Source organism: Canis aureus, chromosome 21 (assembly GCF_053574225.1).
Source record: "Canis aureus isolate CA01 chromosome 21, VMU_Caureus_v.1.0, whole genome shotgun sequence".
In the NCBI taxonomy this organism is placed as follows: domain Eukaryota; kingdom Metazoa; phylum Chordata; class Mammalia; order Carnivora; family Canidae; genus Canis; species Canis aureus.
The window spans coordinates 18,144,974-18,153,488 of record NC_135631.1 but is presented as its reverse complement, the minus strand read 5'-3'; positions in this window follow the sequence as shown (position 1 = coordinate 18,153,488).

Below are 8,515 nucleotides of genomic sequence, written 5' to 3'. Positions count from 1 at the left end.
TGCCTATTTTTGTGACAGTACCATACTGTTTTGATCACTACAACTTTGTAATATGACTTGAAGTTGGGAATTGGGATGTCTCCAGCTTTGCTTTTGTTTCTTGAAGTTGCTTTGGCTCTTCGGGGTCTTTGTGGTTCCATACAAATTTTAGGGTTGTTTGTTCTAGCTCTGTGAAAAATGTTGTTGGTATTTTAATAGGAATTGCACTGAATGTGTAGATTACGTTGGATAGTATAAACATTCCAACAATGTTTGTTCTTCTAATCCATGAGGAGGGAATGTTTTGTCATTTCTTGTGTCCTCTTCAATTTCTTTCATTAGTGTTTCATAGCTTTCAGAGTACAGGTCTTGCACCTCTGGTTAGGTTTATTCCTAGGTGTCTTATGGTTAATCACATCTGATTCATTCATCTGTTCTACATCCATTTGCAATATAAACCTACATGAGAGTGGGGGTGCACACAAGCCTATGAATAAAAGTAATGCAGAGTTCCATTTATACATCTACACGTAGGAGTAGAAATTTGTCAAAGAATTATGTAATTATAGCATGGCTATTTTTTTTTAAGATTTTATTTATTTATTCATGAGACACACACACAGAGAGAGAGAGAGAGAGAGGCAGAGACACAGGCAGAGGGAGAAGCAGGCTCCATGCAGGGAGCCCAACATGGAACTCCATTCCAGGTCTCCAGGATCACGCCCTGGGCTGAAGGTGGCGCTAAACCGTTGAGCCATTCGGGCTGCCCCAGTGGTGCCTTTCATCTGCTGTGTTCATACCTCTATTCCCAGTGCATTAGAGAGTGTCTGGCTCAAGATTCTTTTGTGAAATGAATGAACTAGATTTCTTGTGAGCACACTAGGTCAACATGTTGGATCTTTGAGCCACTGATAATCCTATCACACCACTAATAAGTAATCCTTCTAAAGATAATTTAGAACATTTCAAGAATGTTCTTGAATGTTTTACACTTCTACTTTGTGGACTATTTTTATCTACAATCTCACTCAGTCCTTGGACTCTGAATTTTAGATGCAGGGATCTTTTTGGAACCCACACCATCCAGTGGGTCATCTGAAACCATCTCTTATTTTTTCCTTAGGAATCGTCCCATGAAGTGGCTAGTAACACAATCAAATTCTATTTAGTAAATTGTTAAAAGACCTAAAAGAGGAAAGTATTAAAAGTTTAATTCTGATTCGATTTAGAAAATTACTTCACATATGTTGAATGTAGAATTAACTTCAGTGATTCTAAACATCTTTATTGAATGCAATCATAACCTGCATTCAATATCCTGGTGTGAGTTACAATAATTATCATTTAACTTTGGTCCTCCTGTTAGCCATAATAAAGCTACCCAAGGATATCTGCCTCTGTGTCTTCTTCTCTTTCTATCTCTATACAATCAGAAGCATTAGACATCACATCTCAAGATTTATAAACCTGTGCTTTGAATGCTTGAAGGTGGTCATGCAGATACTAGCATAAGTTACCAGTTCATCTCACCAGTATCATGCTAGTGGGATACTAGCATACATTCCCTTCTGGCCCTAAAGTCTATGGAAAAGGTGATGTTTCTCCTGATGGAACCTTTTTATTATCATTTTAAATAATTTTAAAATTCTAGGATGTTCTAAATTTTAAAAAGCTTACAACTGATATTACTGTCAGTTCCCATACACCCCTCCTGCCCTAGTTTCCCCTGTTACTAATATGTTACTTTAACATGGTAGCTTTGTCAAAACTAAGAAGCCAATCTTGGCATTACTAGTCTCTAAACTTTAGATTTTACTTGGATTTTATCTTTTTTTTTTTCCAGGAAAGTCCTTTTCTCTTCTAGATTACATGTCAGGAACAACAGCAAATTGAGTTGTCATGGCTCCTTGGTTTCCTCTGGCCTATGACAGTGTCTAGGACATGACTTAGACAGTTTTGAGGAGTGCTAGTCAAATATTTTGTAGAATGGCTTTCAGTTTGCAGTTGCCTGGGGTTTTTGGGGGGGTCATGGTTAGATAAGGGATATGGGTTTTCTGTCAAGAACAGGAAGTTCCCTTTTCATTATGTTATAGCTGAGATCCACATTCACAACATGACTTGGCACCATGATATTACCTTCGATCATGAAACCAAGATAGCTTTGCCAGGTTGTCCAGTGTGAAGCAATGTCCTCCCTTCTTTATATTCTATCATTTGTAGTAACTTACTAAGGCTGTCTTAGACTCCAGGCAGTGGGGGACTAAGGTCCACCTCTGGGAGGAGAGGGGAATATATAAATAAATGATTTAGAATTCTTGTGAAGAGAGAATCTGTTTCTTTTCACCATTTATTTATTTCTTCAATCATTTGTTTATATCAGTATGGTGAGATCACATAGTTATTGTATACTTTGGGTTATAATCTGATATTATTTATTTACTCAGATGGTTTCATGTTTGGTCATTGGGAGCTCTTTGAGTTTGCCTTATTTCCTTTTGACATGCCCCCATCTTTTTAGTTTTGAACATTTCTGTTGGAGCATGACAAGATGCTCAGACTCATCTTGCGTTGACCCCGCTCCAGCCTTAGAATCAGTTCTTTCTCCAGAGAGCCCTCTTTCCATCTATTAGAGAATACTATTTAGAAAATAAGGTTTAGGAGCTAGGTAGGCTCATTGCTACTTGGATGTCACTTCCAGATGACCTTAGAAGACAAAACTAGGAAATACACACGCACACACAATTACACTTATTTCTATATCTACCCATCTATACCTGTAATAAGATAAAGATAAGGTTCTTTCCAGCCTCCCCCGACTTCCTGTGCATGACTTGTTTTCCTCTGGTGCTAGCTCACTGACAGTTTTTATCATGAATCAATATTGGATTTTGTCAACTGCTTTTTCAGCAGCAAGTGATACAATCATGTTTTCCTTATTAGCATATTGATATGGTCGATTACATCTATTGATTTTCAAATGTTGGCTCAGCCTTGCATACCTGGGATAATACCCACTTAATCACTGTGCTTAATTCTTTTATACACTACTGGATTTGGTTTGGTAATATTTTGCTGAGGATTTTTGTATCTATGTTCATGATAAATGTTTACTTGTAGCTTTCCTTACTGGTAATGCATTTATCTGATGTTAGGATTTGGGTACTTTCTATGCTTTGGCTTATTTTTTTTGTCTTTTGCTTAGTAAAAGAAACTATTATAAATTTTTTATTTACATTTTGCTGGATTTGGAAACCTGAGAAACTGATCCAAATATGCTCCTACTCCGCATCCTCTCCAACATTTGTGGTTTCCTGCCTTGTTAATTTTCCCCATTCTCACTGGTGTGAGATGGTATTTTATTGTGGTTTTGATTTGTATTTCCCTGATGGCAAGTGATGTGGAGGTTCCTCAAAGAGTTAAAAATAGACCTGCCCTACGACCCAGCAATTGCACTGTTGGGATTTACCCCAAAGATGCAGATGCAATGAAATGCCGGGACACCTGCACCCTGATGTTTCTAGCAGCAATGTCCACAATAGCCAAACTGTGGAAGGAGCCTCGGTGTCCATCGAAAGATGAATGGATAAAGAAGATGTGGTCTATGTATACAATGGAATATTCCTCAGCCGTTAGAAACGACAAATACCCACCATTTGCTTCGACGTGGATGGAACTGGAGGGTGTTGTGCTGAGTGAAATAAATCAATCTGAGAAGGACAAACATTATATGGTCTCATTCATTTGGGGAATATAAAAAATAGTGAAAGGGAATAGAAGGGAAGGGAGAAGAAATGGGTAGGAAATATCAGAAAGGGAGACAGAACATGAAGACTCCTAACTCTGAGAAACGAACTAGGGGTGGTGGAAGGGGAGGAGGGCGGGGGGTGGGGGTGACTGGTTGGCGGGCACTGAGGGGGACACTTGACGGGATGAGCACTGGGTGTTATTCTGTATGTTGGCAAATTGAACACCAATAAAAAATAAATTTATTATTAAAAAAAACAAAAAAAACAAATATGCTCCTACTTCATGGCTTTTTAAAAAATTATTTACTTATTTTTACTTTTATTTATTTTTTATTTTTTTAATTTAAATTCAATTTGCCAACATATAGTACATCATTAGTTGCAGGTGTAGTTTTCAATAATTGTTTTCATCAGTTACATATAACACCCAGTGCTCTCACATCACATACCTTTCTTTCTTTCTTTTCTTTCTTTTCTTTCTTTCTTTTCTTTCTTTCTTTCTTTCTTTCTTTCTTTCTTTCTTTCTTTCTTTCTTTCTTTCTTTCTTTCTTTCTTTCTTTCAGTTCAATTTGCCAACATATAGCATAACACCCAGTGCTTATCCCATCAAGTGCCCCCCTCAGTGCCCATCACCCAGTCACCCCCACCCCCTGCCCACCTCCCTTTCCACCACCCCTTGTTCATTTCCCACATACCCTTCTTAATGCCCATAACCCAATTGCTCCATTCCGCCACCCACCTCCCCTTCAGCAATCCTCCGTTTGTTTCCCACAGTTAAGAGTCTCTCAAGGTCTTTGTCTTTGATTTTTCTCCATTCAATTTCCTCTCCTTTCCCTTATAGTCTCTTTCGCTAGTTCTTATATTCTGCATATGAGTGAAACTATATGATAATTGTCTTTCTCTGCCTGACTTATTTCACTCAGCATAATACCCTCCAATTCCATCCACGTTGTCATAAATGATAGGTTTTAAAAAGGCTTTTCTTTCCCAGCCAACTGAGTGGAATATTCCTCCACTAGAACAAAGTTGATACAAAACAGGTGAGTTAAATATGCCAAGATAGGAGTAAGGAGAGACAAAGAAGCATGTCAGCTTTTCCCATATTTATGATATAAATTTATAATTTAAGATTCTTGAAGTTTGGCATGTTGTGTCAAGAAGTCCAGTCATGGGCCATTTGAGAGTTAAAGGTGAGAGACAACAACTCAGGAATTTGAGCAAAAGTAGTAGTGGCAATCTGCTTTTCCTGTTTGGGCTCCCCCCACTGTCACCACCCTTGCTTACCACATGGATGTCTGTGATAATGTGGGGGGGGGGAAGGTGATCTCGGATGTACACAACAGAAATCAACTGTGTCTAACTTAAGCATAAAAGAAATGTATTAGAAGAATAAAAGGGTGCTCACAAACCAAAGGGAACACTGGATAATTTAGGCCAAGAAAATCAACGTTAAACAAAGAAAGCCAAAAGGCAGGAACCACAGGAAAGACAAAACCCCTGGAACAGTTTTGTTAAGACAATTCCTCTGGCACATCCACCATTTCTGCCTTTGACACTACTCTCAATGGCTACCACTACCACAACTGTCGGACTCTTGCTAATGTCATATGCCACAACACTGACTGTCAATAAATTCTAATTATCCTAACTTCTGTACGGTATTCATTGCAACCCTTTGGCTGAGATAAGTTCTTTTGCTGCTAGCTGAGCTGTGAGCATAGTAAGCGTAATAATAATAATAATAATAATAATAATAATAATAACCATTCTCAAATACACCACTTCCTAGTACATTGACCATGTTTGTAGTGTTTTACATGTCTTAATTAATTTAATCCTTACAGCAACTTTACAGATAGGTACTATCGTAAATCCCACTTTACTTATGAGGAAACTGAGGCTTTGGCACATTAACTCCTCCAAGTTCCAGGACAGTTTGGACAGAACCAGGATCTTCATGCATGCCTCACTCTGGAGTCTTCTCTAGAGGGATTGTGAACACAGTGCTGTACAGTTATAGTTTCCTATCACATTTCACATAGTGGGCAATTATCAAAAATAGGAAGTGTTTGGGTAGAGGGCATCCAGGAAAATGTTATATCTCAGCTCCTGGTGGTCAGTTTCTATGTAGAAATATATGGGGGAGGGATGCCTGGGTGGCTTAGTGGTTGAGCGTCTGCCTTTGTCTCAGGTCATGATCCTAGGGTCCCAGGATCGAATTCTGCTGGGAGCCTGCTTCTCCCTCTGCCTGTGTCTCTGCCTCTCTCTGTGTCTCTCATGAATAAATAAATAAAATCTTTTTAAAAAAAGAAATATTTCTGAGATTTTTTTGTTGAGTCCCTGGGTCATTCAGCTTTCTCTGGAAGTCAGTGGGCAAAGCGAATATGCTACAGATGAATTCTTGTTTTCCTGCTTTGTCAGTTTAAGCAGCTCATATTTGAATTCTCCTGTGTCTTACTTCTCAGTTTGTTAATTATTAACACACATGTCAACTCCACCATAATAGGGTCTCTGGAATCAAGACATGGTGACTCCTAAGGCCTCTGAGGGATAAATTATTTCTTTTAGAGACAATGGGCACTTTCAGAAATGAATGGAGTCTCTCTCACAAAAAAAGTAAGGCTTCACAATTATTTTTTACAATGTTGGGTGAGAGTTAATTGTGTACCAGGTTTTGTTTCTCATGACAACTGTATGAAGCAGGCACTATCATTGTCTTCATTTTATAAGTGAGGGAACTGAAGCAGGATTATATAACCTGTAACTTCTTCACATGAATTTTAGGAGGTCGTGTGGCTGTAGGACAACACAACTTCCATAATGCGCTGGCCTGGTTTCCATGACCTCTCTCATGATTCTATCTGATCACCACTGGGAGGGTTAAGGGTGAACTTCTTCTAAAGATGTCTGCATTATCAGAAAGAAATCATCCTAAGTAATGTAAATACATCAATGCTATGCCTTAACAAACTAAACTGGTTCTCTAATTGCTTCTTGTCTACATGAATAGACTCATTGGTTGCTCTCTTGGGTATCTATTCCACTGAGAAGTTCATGTATGTATAAATCCCTCTGGTTCCCTGTCATTAGCTTCTAACATCCCAATATGACTCTATTTGACATCACTTTGGAGGGACCAGTCTGTGCGCCAAAGGCTCTTTGGTGTTCTTTTTGTAAATTTTAATGTAAAAGGCTGTCCATTTTCCTAAGTGGCCTTATCTCATGGACATATTACTCTGAGCCTATGAGATAAGCTGGGATAAAATCCCAACCTAAAATATTGTCCATGGTGGGTATGATGTTTCTTTCCTGGAGTTGCTCAGTACTTTATAGAGTTTATTCAGAGACTTTCTCCTGTTTTTCCTCAAGCACCTCTGTGTGACAGGTTGGAGAATACTTTATAATCCTCAACTGGTAATTACCTTTTCTTTATATCTCCATGCCTCTAGAGAACCTCAATTTTTGTGACCAGACATTAAGCAAAGAGATCAACAGGACACTTTCTTTCTTTTTGAGTGGCACTAGCAATTTGAAGATCACAAGTGAAGTTGTGTCACCTTCCTTGAAGGGCAAGGTAAATTTTTAAGTCAGTTCTATGGTCTGTTTAGATTGTGGTATCAGAAGATGTGATATGTGAAGTTACAAGGGCAACAACTTCACATGGATTTTTCAGACTTTAATATCCAAGGTTTTAATATTCTCGTGCTTCCAGGCTACTCAGCTAGAATCCAGATGTTACAGCAACCTTTATTGATTAGGAAAACAATGATTTTTCTGAAATAATAGAGATGGTATTTTTCTCATCATTTACCATCCCTGTACTTAGGAGAGCACTTAGAAAGTGGTATGCATTCAATATATGTTTGTTGAGGTAATGACTTAAAAGATGAATAAGTGTATACACAAATGAACGAGTGAATCTCTGAATGAGCTTTTAGTGAGCCTGTTAATAAAGCACATTCGAAGTACCTGGTCCTGTGTTAATAAAGCATAGTCTCATGTGCAGCATAGCACAGACTTTGTAGATGCCCTCAATCAAAGGTTTTATTTTTTTAAAGATTTTATTTATTTATTCATGAGAGATACTGAGAGAAAGAGACAGTCAGAGAGACAGGCGGAGGAAGAAGCAGGCTCCATGCAGGTAGCCCAACGTGGGACTTGATCCCAGGTCGCCAGGATCACACCCTGGGCTGAAGGTGGCGCTAAACCTCTGAGCCACCCGAGCTGCCCTCAATCAAAGGTTTTAGACTTCTGTGAACAAGTAGCAGTAGTGCCTTGCTACTCACTACAACTGATATTATTGGAGTTTTTAAAGATCTATTTATTTTGAGAGAGAGAGAGAGAGAAAGAGAGCACTCATGTGAGTGGTGGGGGGAGGGGCAGCGGGAGAGAGAGGATCTCAAGCAGACTCTAGGTTGAGCGCAAAGCCCTGCACAGGGCTTGTTCTCATGACCCTGAGATCATGACCTGAGCTGAAGCCAAGAGTCTTACACTAAACCAACTGAGCCACCCAGGTACTCTGCTGATACTATTTTTGTTAGCATTAAAAAGACATGGCCTACAGAACACATTTACTATCTACTTGAAAAGATGAAACTTTAGCATCTTCAGGTTCTACTCCTTGGCTTCCACTGTCTTTCAGCTCTCATGTCTGCATCTCACCTCAGATTTTCTCTTCTTATCTTTTCCAGCAACCTGCTGTGGACCTCAGTTCTTACCATGCATGGCCTAAGTGATGGCGTAGCCTAGAGCAGGTACACGGGAGGTGGTGACAAGGACAAGAATTCAGG